The 13132-nt window shown below is 39.2% G+C and overlaps 1 protein-coding gene across 1 annotated transcript in view; it reads right to left on the reverse strand.

Moving 5' to 3' along the window:
• The window catches only part of LOC128254365 (5-hydroxytryptamine receptor 1A), a 41416-nt gene extending 28993 nt beyond the window's left edge, over positions 1-12423 (reverse strand). Inside the window, 1 exon segment of the mRNA XM_052983433.1 lies at positions 11320-12423. The gene's annotated coding sequence lies outside the window, so the exon portion shown is untranslated.
• Positions 12424-13132: the final 709 nt, after the last annotated feature.

Below are 13132 nucleotides of genomic sequence, written 5' to 3' on the forward strand. Positions count from 1 at the left end.
TAGTCAGGAGACTGAAAGACGCCGCTTGAAGAGCACAACACACCCACAAATCTAATGAAGAGGGCATTCCCTGGCAATCGAAGATACTTACCGCATCCAGCTGGCCCTGATTGACTTCGGTAGCCAAAGTATCTACATCTACAACGGAGTATCTGTATCTGCAGCAACGAACTGAAATAACTTGGAATGGATTGCCAAAATGGGAGAATTTCCAAGTATTCGACTCAACGGGCACGACCACAAAATCGCTAAGTGAGCAGCACGTAAAATCTATTTTGATTGTTAACAGTATGCAAAGTTTGCTCTTTCTTCGAGCACTATCGGTATTTGTTAATTTAGGTTTATTTCCCGATTTTTCCTCAGAATTTTATAGGAAAAAATGCAAAACATGAGTCTTCGATTTTATTTAATATTTTTTTGACAAAATATTTGCACACATTTTTTATAGACGTTTTTTTCTTAATGCAAATATATAATTGATATAATGGTAATATATATATTATTTGAACTTAAGGTTAACTTAAATCAAGATTCTTCCAATGAAAATAATTTGATAAATATTTTTTCCTGTGTAGCTATTGTTTTTCCAAATATTCCGATTGCACTTTTGCAAAACACAATCCAGTCTCTTAAATGGATTATTTATATTTTTTGGCAGTTGTTTGCCACTCGAAGCTTAAAAATGTTTTTATGCCCTGCAGATAAATAAAACGTTGTAATATTCAAGCGCAGGCTGGGGTCAGGCCAAATAAAAATATCCAGCCGACACAAACGTGGCCATATCGTATATACTATGTATTCATATATGTGGGCGCTTAAATGCAAACCATTTAAGACCCGTTTTGGGCCAAAACGGAAGTTGGTGAGCTGGTGGACGTGTGTTCCGAATGTTGTTCTTGTTGTGCTGCCACTGCTGTTGTTTCAGCTACTGCTGCTGCTGCTGTTGCTGTTGTTGTTGTCTCCGCCACCTGTCGCCCGAGGACTTGGGAGCTGATATTTCAGCTCCGGCTTTATCCGCCATCCACATCTCGGGCGCACACGGCGTATGAGTAATCCGCATGACGTACGCGCTCGCTTCACGTTTATTTTTTGTTGTTGCGTTTTTTTTACGTATTCTGAAAGCGCAGCTGCCACCACAAGTTTGTGCCGAGTAAATTAAATTTTAACTGTGAGTTTAGCTTAAATGGAAAGTTTCCGATCCCCGATGTGGGGCTTAAAGGGTTTAGGGGTCGTGGGGTTCGAGGGGATCGAGGGGTACGAGGGGTTAAGAAGTCCCCGCCTTTCTTAGTTTAGTGGGTCTTAATTAAAACGCGAAACTTGCTCTTCATGTGTTTTTGTGCGCCTCTTGATGCTTAATTAAAATACTTATACGACATGTTGTACATGCACATGTGTACCTATCTGCCGCGTGCGCCATGTAGAGTGTGTCAACAGCTGCTCAGCCCACACCTGCCGGCCATGTGTGTGTTAAGGGGTGTGTGTTGCCCACCTGAATCGAGTGTGCTCCGGCCTCTGTTCCTCCCCTGCTCCTTTTTCGTCCTTTTAAGCTCCTGATTCTTGGCAAAAAGTGCGCAATCCCCGCTAATTTGCCATTCCCTGCCAAGTGACACCATTAGCTGGCTTTGCCGCTTTGCGGGGCTTTTCACGAAAGATGAGCTACTTTCGAGCAGTCATCAAATGCGGTTAGCAAAAAGTGTTTCGTTTTTTTTTCTATCCTTAAATAGCTTTCGTATCCATCAAGTTATAAGTTTCGCCCTTAAATGCCATTTCCAAATCAGTAACTTCCCAAGTTCAAAATCTTCTCAATCCCCAGAGATATTTTAATTAAAAGCCGTTAGTCTTTTTGCCAGGAATTTCGTGGCACATGGCGTTCAAGTTGGCGCATGAAATGAATTATGTTAACAGCCATCCGTTGGCGGTAAATTGTTGGGCCCAACTGCCATAACCGCATTTTTCGTTAATTTCACCGTTTTTCGGGTGTCGTGAGTGCGGTTGGCGTTTTATGGCATTTCTTTGTAAAGATTTTGCGGCTGCCGGTTGCCGCATCGCGGCTGACAGCGATGACAACCAAGTGACTGATCCCTGCACCATATAGGGTTTAACGCACAGGATGCTCCTTGGCTGCTCTCAGACTAATGAGCGGATGCGCCCGTCGCCCGGCGTTTTAAGCCAGGAATTTGTTGTCGACGTCGTCGTCGGGCTTAAATGAGTTTAAGCGATTTGTGTTTCTTGGATGCCACACGGAGAAAAAAATAGCTACACTTACAGCTATTCTTTGAAAATTAAGGAGAATTATTTTGTTGTCTGAAAGTATGCAACATAATATTTTAAGTCTAAAAGTCCCTGGGATTCTTTCCCAAAAACGACGTTTATTTTTCATTGCATACATTTAAACACGTTTTTAAGCCATTTTACAGCCCTAAAAATTTCTATGGCTTTAGTCTCTTGTTTTAAAAGATTCATTAAACATTTAAACAAATGCTGTGTTTTTTAAAAAACAATGACAAATCTCAAAGTTAATTTTAAAATATAGCTTTAAAGTAATCTCTGTGTAACTTATTGCTGTGATTAAACGCATGGCTTTATAAGTAGTTTAGCAATTTAGCCTTTTCAGAGTTTAAACCACAACACAAGGGGGCAATGAGGTTTAAACGTCACTGCCTTCGATCATGCTCATAAGCAAATTCCCCTGGGATTTGCCCCCGCCTTCTCTTTGCGGTTACTCACTCGCTTTGAGTGACAATGTCTTGTTAGCCAAATTGGATTTAGCTTGGTTAGCTTTAAGCATATATGCGTATATTTATTCAAACCAGTTTGTGCATGCAAGCTACAGTTTTTCGTCGGCGAAAGTTGAAAAAGGGTTATCAGCACGCAATCAGAACGCACCCTCGATCCTGAATGGAGGACGCCTCGTCCTTCGGCTTGTTTTCGTCCCTATTTTCGCCCTATGCTTCGACTTCTGCTCCTGACGTTTATTATATTGCATTATGCGAACATTTCTATTGGTATTTATGCGCGTGCTTCTTTTTGCGGCATTTTTCGGATTTTGTGGGTATCCTTATGGGTCGCATGAATAGGGATGTGTGTGGGTGTCCTAATTTGAAATGTGCTCGCTTGACTTTTTTATGAGTATGTTTGCGACACTTCAGTCGCGGCATTTTGGGATTTATTTTAATGTGTTTTCATTTTTGCTCAATACCATGCCATGTTATTGGCAGACACATACACGACTGTCTATTTATGAATTATTTATTGATAACAAGTGCAGAACAAGCAGAGAAGGGCTGAACAGATATGTGGCAGACTGTAAAGTTTCGCTTTGGCTCTGACAGCGAACCGAACTTGTGTCGAATTATCCATTCAAATTGGCAGCGAAAACTTTGGCCAAAACTTTTCCAGTCCAAAAGCCACTTAGCCACCGAAAAGTCTGCGCAAGCGATCCAAACTATCTGATAAGTATGCAATGCAGTGACATCCTAAATGTGTTAGGCCAAATTCAATAAGACCCAAACGAAGGGTTTTAATTTACAGCCGTTGAGTGGCATTTTTTCAACAATTTCTGGAACATAACTCAAGCCAGGGGAATTTAATTCGATTTACATATTTAAATAGCAAAAAAAAGCACACGCAAACGCACGTGTTCCATTCAGGAAATAAATGACGACATTATGCGCTAGATATGCCGCCAATATTCTGCGGTCGTACATTAAGCTGCCAAAAGGAAATCTGATCAGGACAACAGGACGGAAGGGTAACAAAGATAAGCGTAGACAAACCGATGAAAGCCTCGCGGCTGGTGTCCTTAACGCACTTAAATATACACAAACCTACAATATTTATATACACAAAAAATATAATAAAAGCAAAGAAGGGAAGCCGAAAAAAATGAGAGAGGCATAAAAACGCCAAGTAAATAGCACTACAATGTGAAAAAATGAAGATGAATGCGAAAATATTGCGTATCCGCCGGGATGGCATCGAAATCTCTCGCGCTGCGGGTGGCAGCCCTGATGTTTGGCGCTGGCATTTGTGGTGACAATCCTCCGCACCCAGCTTATGGCTCTTAAATCCGATTCCAATACTTAAATCCTGCGGCACGTAAGTGCCAACTTTAGTTGTGGAAAACTTGTGCAATTTCAATATCCAATCAATCAGAGTTTATTTATTTTGTGCAGCGATTAGAATCAAAAATAAATTAGAATAAATATTAAAAGTGAGGAAACTTTCTTGTGCCTCTAGTGGCAGATAAAATCATTCATAATTCTTATGTGCCTCCGAAAATATATTGGAGGAATGCAAAAAAAAAAGCGGCAATAAAAAGGAAGAATATGCCGCAAACTTTATCAAGAATTCGCAGGCTAATGGATTTTGTGGGTAGCATGAGAAATGTAAGAAAACATTGAAATCAATGAAAAACTCTGTGCTAAATAAAATTGAAAAAAAATCAGTGCACTGCGTCAGTTAAAAAAAAAATGGACAGGGAACAAAAATACATCAATATGATTGAATGTAAGAAAACAAAACAACTTAAAATAAAGTACAAAACTGAACATAGGATTCAAGCAGATTATAACCTTAAATTTGAAGTTCGGAAGACTAAAGCTGTGGAACAGCAGATAAAGTACCCAATTCTAAAGGAAACAACAAGGACGAGAAAAAAAGATAGAAAATGTGCAGACTGTAATCCAAAATAGCCATTGCTGAGCTTGTTGCGAAAGGGCCCAAGCCAAATTTGCGACTAAAAGTTCATTTTTGGGTTTTGTTTGAGCTGTTTGAAACATCGAAAATCCCTCAAAACGATTTTTGCGGTTTGAGCATGGGTTTTACGTCACTTCAAGAGGATTTCGTATATGATTTTTATTGAATTTTATGCAGAGGAAGAAAGAATTCAATTTAAAATCACTTATCTCGAGTTGTTTTCATACCTACAAGTATTGAAAAATTAAATATGCTTTAGCGAAAATTGCTTCAAACCGAAAAAGTTTACGGAAAATTAGTTAAGCTCTAAAATGAATTGATTTTTATTGCTGCCATTGAATATATAAGTCTGCAAAGCTTTTAGAGTTAAATCTTTAATCCGTTGAACAATATTTCTCAAACAATTATTTTAAAAACTTGTGGCAATGTTAAAATGCGTTTTGTACGTTTTGCAATATTCGCAAAACTACTTTTAAACGGAAACTTTTTCTCTGTTTTTCCACAAAAATTTACTAATGGAAAATGGGAGAATAATTCCTGTTTTGCCTTTTGTTTTTGTAATAATTTTGCAGTTGAAAACTATAGTTTCATGTTTTCTGTTTTACCAATTGACCGCCATTGCCCTCGCTGGTGGCAATCAATAACTCATTTCCCCTGCCTCTAATTAAATCCGATTCCCCTTCAATCAACCGAGAGCCACAAGAGCTTAAATTACCAAAGAAAAAACTCAAAATAAATCCCATTAAACTGGTAAACCGCCGGGGGCGACAATATGCGAATAAACGACTCGGAACAACAAGGAGTAATGGAAGTATGAAATCGTAAAAGTTAAAGTGCCTTAAAAACATAAAGAAGCAAATGTCCCAAGTGCCTTAAAGTGTATTACATATCTCATTCTTTTCTGCTCGACTTCTGTTCCGGCACTGGAAAATCCATTTCCCCTCGGATTCTCCGGGGAATTCCCGTCAACGCTAAGGCGACTTATGCCCAGCGATGGATAGGAAGATGGGGCCTTTGTTCTTCAGCATCAGACCTCAGACTACAGACTACAGACTACACAAATTATGATAAGCACTTAAGTATAATAGGCCATGGAGCAGCAATCAATGCGGGATCCAAGTCCCCGCTGACTATTGAGCAAATGAAAGTCCGAGCTCCGAATTCCTCCGGTTGAATCTCTGCCAAGTGCATGGTCAGCAACGTTCTCGTTCTAATGCCATCGCACTGTCTCTTTCTTCGGGGGCCCAACAAACAAAATAACTTAGTTTGCTGTCGACAATTTTGCTTGCCAAGAAATTTTACAAATAAAAATAGAAAACTTCAATCGAATAATGTGCCAAATAGTTGTTTTCTCTCTCACTCTCTTTATATTTACATTTGTATATTTGCTTATACATATTTATGGAGTAAAATGGTGAAAAGTAAAGAAAACAAAACGGCAAACGCAGCCGGAAAATGGCTTGAAATGTGTCAGAGGCATACATTGTGAGCGGAAAAACTGAAAGCTTCGGCCAAGACGAAATAAATTATGGCAACAAACAGAAAAATTAGTTCAAGCAACCCACACGAAAGCCAAAACAGGCCAAAAGAATGAACTATTCTACTGGCACTGGTAAGGTCATGGAATCTGACTAACTACTATAGAATGCTGATTCCCAGTGGCTCTATTTGCCAAACTTTAACGGAGCAATGCAATTTTATACACACTGAACTGGAAATGTGCCGGCCAAACAAATCCTTGGCCCTGGACCTCGAACAACATTAGCACATGTCAGTTGAAAGGCTCCCAGAGGAGCCCCTAAAAATGACTAAAATTGCAGGATTTAAACTGCAGCTATTAATAAACTGAAAACGATACAGGACAAGGGAACTGGCGATCGAAAGCTTTTGTCTGCCCAATTTAACTAGCGCCCGACGGCAAACAAACCTGCTCGGCTAAATTTTGCGGTGTCCATCTGTCCCCATGGTAAAGGAGAACTAAATCTGTATGCTGGAATGTGTTTCTACTATACATTCAAGGACTGAGAGTTCGGGAGAGAGTCGGCTGAATGGAGGACATACAAACAAGACGCTTATTATTGTTTGCCATTCAAGCATCAGCCGGGACTCGCTGTGCGGAACCCAAAACATCGGATCCCCGAACATCGACCACTCGACAAGCACTACGCCGGCAATCAAACAATAGAGGCCAGGCCCGAAAACTGCGCAAATTGACCGATGAATTGGGCGGTGAATGGAGCCGGAAAGATCCACTACAAAGTGAATATTAAAGTGTTATTTATCGGAATATTACACAGAAAGTCCATTAATAGTAAGCAAGAAATGCCAAATCAATATGTTCAAGAAAGCAAATAAAAACAGCGCTTCAAACATCTACAAATCTTAAAGTTTACTCCGAAACTCAATATATTTGCCTAAGCTGAAAATTTTGCCTGAAAGTGTGCTTCTTATTTTTAAAAGTAAAATGCCATGTAAAATGTATCAACTATTTTACAAGTTTGTCTATATCCCACAAAATCTACAACTTTAGAAAACATAATTGCCTAGTTTGTTGTTGAAAACTTTGTATTAAAATTATGTTTCTATTGTCAAAAATGGTTTAAAAACCAAAATATTGATTTTTTTTAATTTTATATATTTAAAAAGTTTGAGTATTTTTGTCTCAGTGTAGGCCTCTATTTAAACTTAATCAAAAGCAACAATAATTCGCAAAACAGGCAAAATGGGCGTGCTTGACCTTTAGCTGACTATGTACCAAATACCTGTGGGATGTCAAACTTTAATTTCGGCTCCCTTGAGAGCTTTTAAATGCGTATACGCCGGGTGGGCCGCGCGCAAATACAAGCACGTCGGATAACGAAGCAATTAAAAGGAGAACGAATGCAAATATCCGGCTGGCCAAAAAAGGAGCAAAACGAAGTGAATTAATGTGGCGTCAAATTGAATGACAGCCCGCCGCCAGAAAAGGTGGAAAAAACGGAGAAGCAATGGAATTAAAGATGCTGATGGCGCTGATGAGTGAAAAGCAGGCAAAGAAATGGGACGACAATTTCATTTCAAAAATGCAAGATGCCGTGATGAAGCTGATAAAAATGAAGTGGATTCTAGCCGGAATTATAAGCAGCTGTATGCAGAGGCGGCGGGTCCACTCCGGATCCGTAACAAGGGTCTGGACACAAATCCAGATCTTTCTGAAAGACGACTCTGTGTCACGTTTCAGTTAGCCAAATAAAAATGGAGTAAGAGGTGGACACTGCTGCGGGCCAGCACAGGCAAAATGATGAACGGGATTACACAAAGTACTGGGAAAACTCGGAGTTCTATAATGAAGACGCCCGGGCACACGCCTGGCTGACAATCCATTTAAGTCTCGTCAAAGGGTGCTCAATGTCCGCCTGCAGACAGGAACCAAGACAGCATTTTAATTGAAGTCTGCAGTCTGCAGACTGCAATCTGCAAACAGCCAATAGTTGCCATGGACACTTTTAAGAGTAAATAATCTTAAATATTTCAGCAGCATACGTTTTTTCGTCCGCTCCTCGATTACATTTAAAAGTTCTGCGCAGCCATTTGTTGTCCAACAGTCATGAATTTTTCATGAATTTCTCATAAATGATTTTATTGCTCAATACCGGCAGGCAGACGAAGGCAACAGGAATCCATAAAACAAAATATAAATGCTTCGTTAGAAGCTTTTGTGTGCCCTGGGATAATTTAATATTTTCTTTGACACTCGAAATCCAAACAATTCCTTGGGCTATAAGTGAATGCTTTGTCATGATTTCTTTCATTACAGACCGACACCAAATGACAAGCCAGCCGCAGCCACACAAGGAACGCCAAAGTCAACGAACGAATGCACACACATTCTGATTTGGGTTTAATGAGAGTAGGGTTTCTGCCACCTCACCACATATATGTTATATGGTATACAACTATCCAGATATCAGATCCAGATCTCCTACTCCTCCCCATATATGTGTGCAAATTATTATCCCAGCCGCATACACATATAGATATACATTTGAGTGTTGATTTACATTTTTGATTTATTTTATTTATTTAAGCCCCAGCCTTGTGTCTCTGTGGGTGTGTGCGAGTGTGGGTGTGTGGGCGTGTGGGTGTGTGGGTGTGTCGTAGTCTAGGCCACAGAAATGGCAAAGCAACAAAGCTGGCAAAATTATTGCTGCCATAATTTTCATGCTCTCATTCGTATATTTTCCTTGTTTTTTTTCCTTTTCGGTTTTTGTGGATTTATCACAGATTTTGTTTTTTATGTAAGTGTTTTGTTACTTTCTTTGTCCTGGTCCCCCATATTTTGCTATTTCACAGAGCCGAGCTACTTGAACGGAATTATCACTGGCAGATCTGCAAATGCTCCAATAGCTTACGGAGATTTACAAATGGCCCAGTTGACCTCGGGTTCAAGTTACTAGACAACCAGCATTTCAAGGGGGTAGACTTATTTAAAAAAGTGCTGCTAAGTGATCAACTTTATGCTGTCTGTTTGGAAATTGGTTTGTCATCAATTCATTTAACCTATGGTATAATTTTGATACCCTAGACTTTATGTTTATCTACTAACCAAAACCACAAGTCACTACCCACATTTTAGGTGTCATTTGTTTACTTGCTCAATGCAGATTCAATGTACTAGACAAACAAATCAATAGCAAATCGAACAGCATTTCTCCTTGCAACTTGATGTTCGTTTGTAAACCAGCTTTATTATTAAGCCCGCATTTGAACTGCAATTTTGACTTGAGGCGAGTTTGTGTTTGAATGGGCAATCATCAGTTAATAGAACCTATTTTGATGCAGTGCTTCGGTGTTAAATGGGCCATAAGCTGTAAATTAAATTACAAAGAGGCAGCAAAATTTATTGCCAGTAAAATTTGTGTTAACGTGTTCGGTCAGTAATTATTTTATTTGCCCTGCGGAATTGGATGTTTTGGCCAAATATACTGTTGTTTTGAGGACAGAACTTCCAGAATAAACAGTTGAGCACCTCGACCCAGATGAAACGACATCACAGGGTGTTGAACCTAACGGGCCTCCACTGTACGTCGGTCGAGTGGCTTGTGTATTTTTCATAATTATGTGTGCACATTACTCATGAGCAGCCAAATGCAAACAGGGACAATGCCAGATGCAGAGCGTAAAGTCCGGTACCGAGGAGTACCGACTGTAACAGTAACTAGGCAAACATTTGCCGTATTTTATGGCTAATTTAATTGACTTGCCCAGCTTGCTTTTGGCCATGTGTTGTATTGTGTTGGCTGTCTGTAGTTATGATGGCTGGGGGCTCCTTCGATACCTCATGTTTGCTTGTGCGTGCGGTGCCTTTGATGTTTTGCAGACTCGTTGAGAAATGTTCTTATTGGCAATACAAGTGCTCAGAAATTCCAGACGGCCAAGTATCAAGCACAATCAACGGATTTAAAGAGGTGAAATGGAGCAACTTTATGAACTCGATGTTGAGTACAATAAAATGAGGGGAAAAAGAGTAGTGAAAAATAAACTCTTTTACCTTTCATTCGAAAGAATTTCAAAAAAAATGAAAATTTGTTAAGGCAAATATATTTGTTGATTTTATCAGCTTTGAAAGTTCATAAATTTACTACAGTACACTTTGAAAACATTCGGAAAATGACAAAATTGTTCCAACAGTTAAAAAAGATTTAATTTCAACAAAATGTATTCAATAACTTTGCAAAATATTTCAATATGGTTAGGAAACCAACACTTTGATACGTGCTCTACAGCATATTTGGAAATATTTTAACGCCATGCAAAGGATTTGCAGTCAATCCTCTCAAGCGGAATGGAATTCTCAAGCGTTTTGGCCAACACACACTCCCAGATAACCGAACCCATTCTCCAGCGACCCAGACGACGTATTCCATTTGTGTGTTCCAAATGTTCTGGGCAAAATATGTGTGGGCATGAAATACCTCCTTGTGGGCCCAGCATGCTCTATATTCACTTAATTATAGATGCGACACGCACAAATTCCGGCCCTCCTCAGTGGACATTGTTATGGGTTCTTGCCCCAAACTGGGAACATATTTATGCGCCCTGGTTCTGACCCTCTGGGATTCCTGGTCTCCTTTTGTCCATTTCATGATCGGACACGCAGCAACAGTAAAGTAGCAATTACCAGAAGTAGCAACACATGCAAAGGACCTCAAAGAACCTTTTAGAAATTTGGAAGCCGAATACGAATGGTTAATTGGTTCCTGGAGAATCGCATAAAACGGGTAGCTATGATTGACATGTTCCCAAAAGGAAGCAAAATGTATTGTAAAACATTTTCAATTTAAGTCGCTGTGGAATTTTTATTAATTTAGTTTTTCAGAAACATCTCTCACTCAAAGTGGCACATAATTGTATAAACAGAAAAGAATTGTTTTCACTCATACGCAGTGTTGACACATTTAATTGAAAGAAGGCAGAAGCTTACTTTTAATGGAATTTTTGTAATTTTTACCACACAATGCCAATCAATTGAGGTGAAAAAAAAACAATTATTTTCCTGGAAAAGGCCTCAAGTAAAATTCAACGATTGGCAGGGAAAAGAATGCACAAACGCAAAAAATGAAAAACATCTGCTGCACTTACCATTCACATCACACGTTCAATCTGTTCGCTTTGCTGGAGTTTCACGTAGTTAACCAAACAAGGATCGAAACAATGCAAAAAGTGCAGGGCAATTCTTTTTTTGTTTTTGTTGCACAACCTTCGTCACTCTGCAGTTCAGCCGGAAAAGAACATGAAACCGCGGCAACTAAATTTTGTTGTCAAAACTTCAATTGTTGGCGGCCTACTGCACGAAAAGTTCGGGCCAAAACATTTTGACAGGCCGGGGATAGAAGTTTAGAGTTTAGAATGGAGAAGTGAGCAGTGAGCAGCGAGGGCCAAGAAAAACTTTTGCGAAAAATGCCAACGTGTGAGGAGGCAACACCGAATGGGCCGAGATTCAGTTACGAGCGCACTTAACTATCACGGCCAACTTTGGAGCACTTAACAACACTTGAGCGAAACTTTCTACTAACCGCATAGACATAGACTTCTTTGGCCATATATATGTTAGTCGCTTATCTGTGGCTAATTCGTGGCAGACTGGCAGACTGGCCGACTCTTGGCTAAACTTTCCCTTTATTGTCCAGGCCACGGCAACTATTAATGATTTTCCGAGCGACTCGTAAGCCGAGCTTGCAACCGCCTCGTCCAAGGAATCACCGCAAACTATCTGAGCTTGGCCAAGTCCCCAGACAGCAGACTGTTGGCAGCATCAGCATCCTCTAGTGCCGAGTCCTTCTCGGCCGAGAAACATCGTCGCCGTTTATGAATGGGGCGATGTTTGTGGAACGTTTGGCAAACGAAACCCGTCCCGCGCATGCCCACAGGGCGTATGCAAGATTTATGACAGTTGCGCCTGGCCGAAATACATCGAAAACACGTGGCGGCGGTCCTCCAACCAACAAGTGTGATAAGCGTGATAACGCCCGAACGCAAATTCCACTGTTTTTTCACAGCTCTAGTTCGGCGATTGTCTAAGGTCAGGGACGATGACCGCAAACCGCTGACAGAAAAAATTGAAGTCACTTTTGATTACAAAAGAAGAAATAATTACCATTTCGCTTAATATAATTAATACACAGTATACTTATTATCTAGAAAATGTATTAAAGTTTTTTTATTATTTATCATAAAGGTCGTAACTAAAAATTAAGTTGGAGCATAGAAATACCAGATTCCTGTTTAATTTTCTTATTCTAGTCAAACAAGAACTAACTTTCTAGTCTTTACAAAATATTTAATAAATATCTTAAGTTCAACCCTCAAAAAAGTTTAATGTTTTGTAAAGGGACTTTGGTAAATAGACTTTAATAGGATAATATAATATAATATAATATAGAGAAATTTAATATAACAAGATAATTTTGTATGTACTTAAGAAGGAATAGGAAAATCGTGTTAATTTTTTTAAACAAATATTTTGTAAAATTAAAAAGTAAACTTAAATGAAAAAATAAATGAAATAACTAAAGATTTTGATATATTTAAACTTAAACTTAAAATCAAAATCTTTTAGTTTTCTTTCAACTTAAGATGGTTAAAATTTTTGGTAGTCAGTGTAAAAACAGATAATCGTCTCCCTTGCATTTAGTTATCAGTCAATCCAATTAGTTTCTATGTAAGCTTATCATCTAAAGTATTTAACCTTTTCAAGAAAACGTTTAGTTCATTCAGAAGCAGTATAGTGGGAAGATAACTTTTGGCAAAATACTATTTCGTGTAAGGCATAGTCAGCCCACACAATTATGCAATATTTAGCACTTAAGATATATTTTAAAAGCTATCCTGGAGGCCATGCTAATCTATCGTAGAATTGAGCATAGGTTCACTTTCATTCAAAAACTGGTAATGA

Source organism: Drosophila gunungcola, assembly GCF_025200985.1.
Source record: "Drosophila gunungcola strain Sukarami chromosome 2R unlocalized genomic scaffold, Dgunungcola_SK_2 000004F, whole genome shotgun sequence".
NCBI lineage: Eukaryota > Metazoa > Arthropoda > Insecta > Diptera > Drosophilidae > Drosophila > Drosophila gunungcola.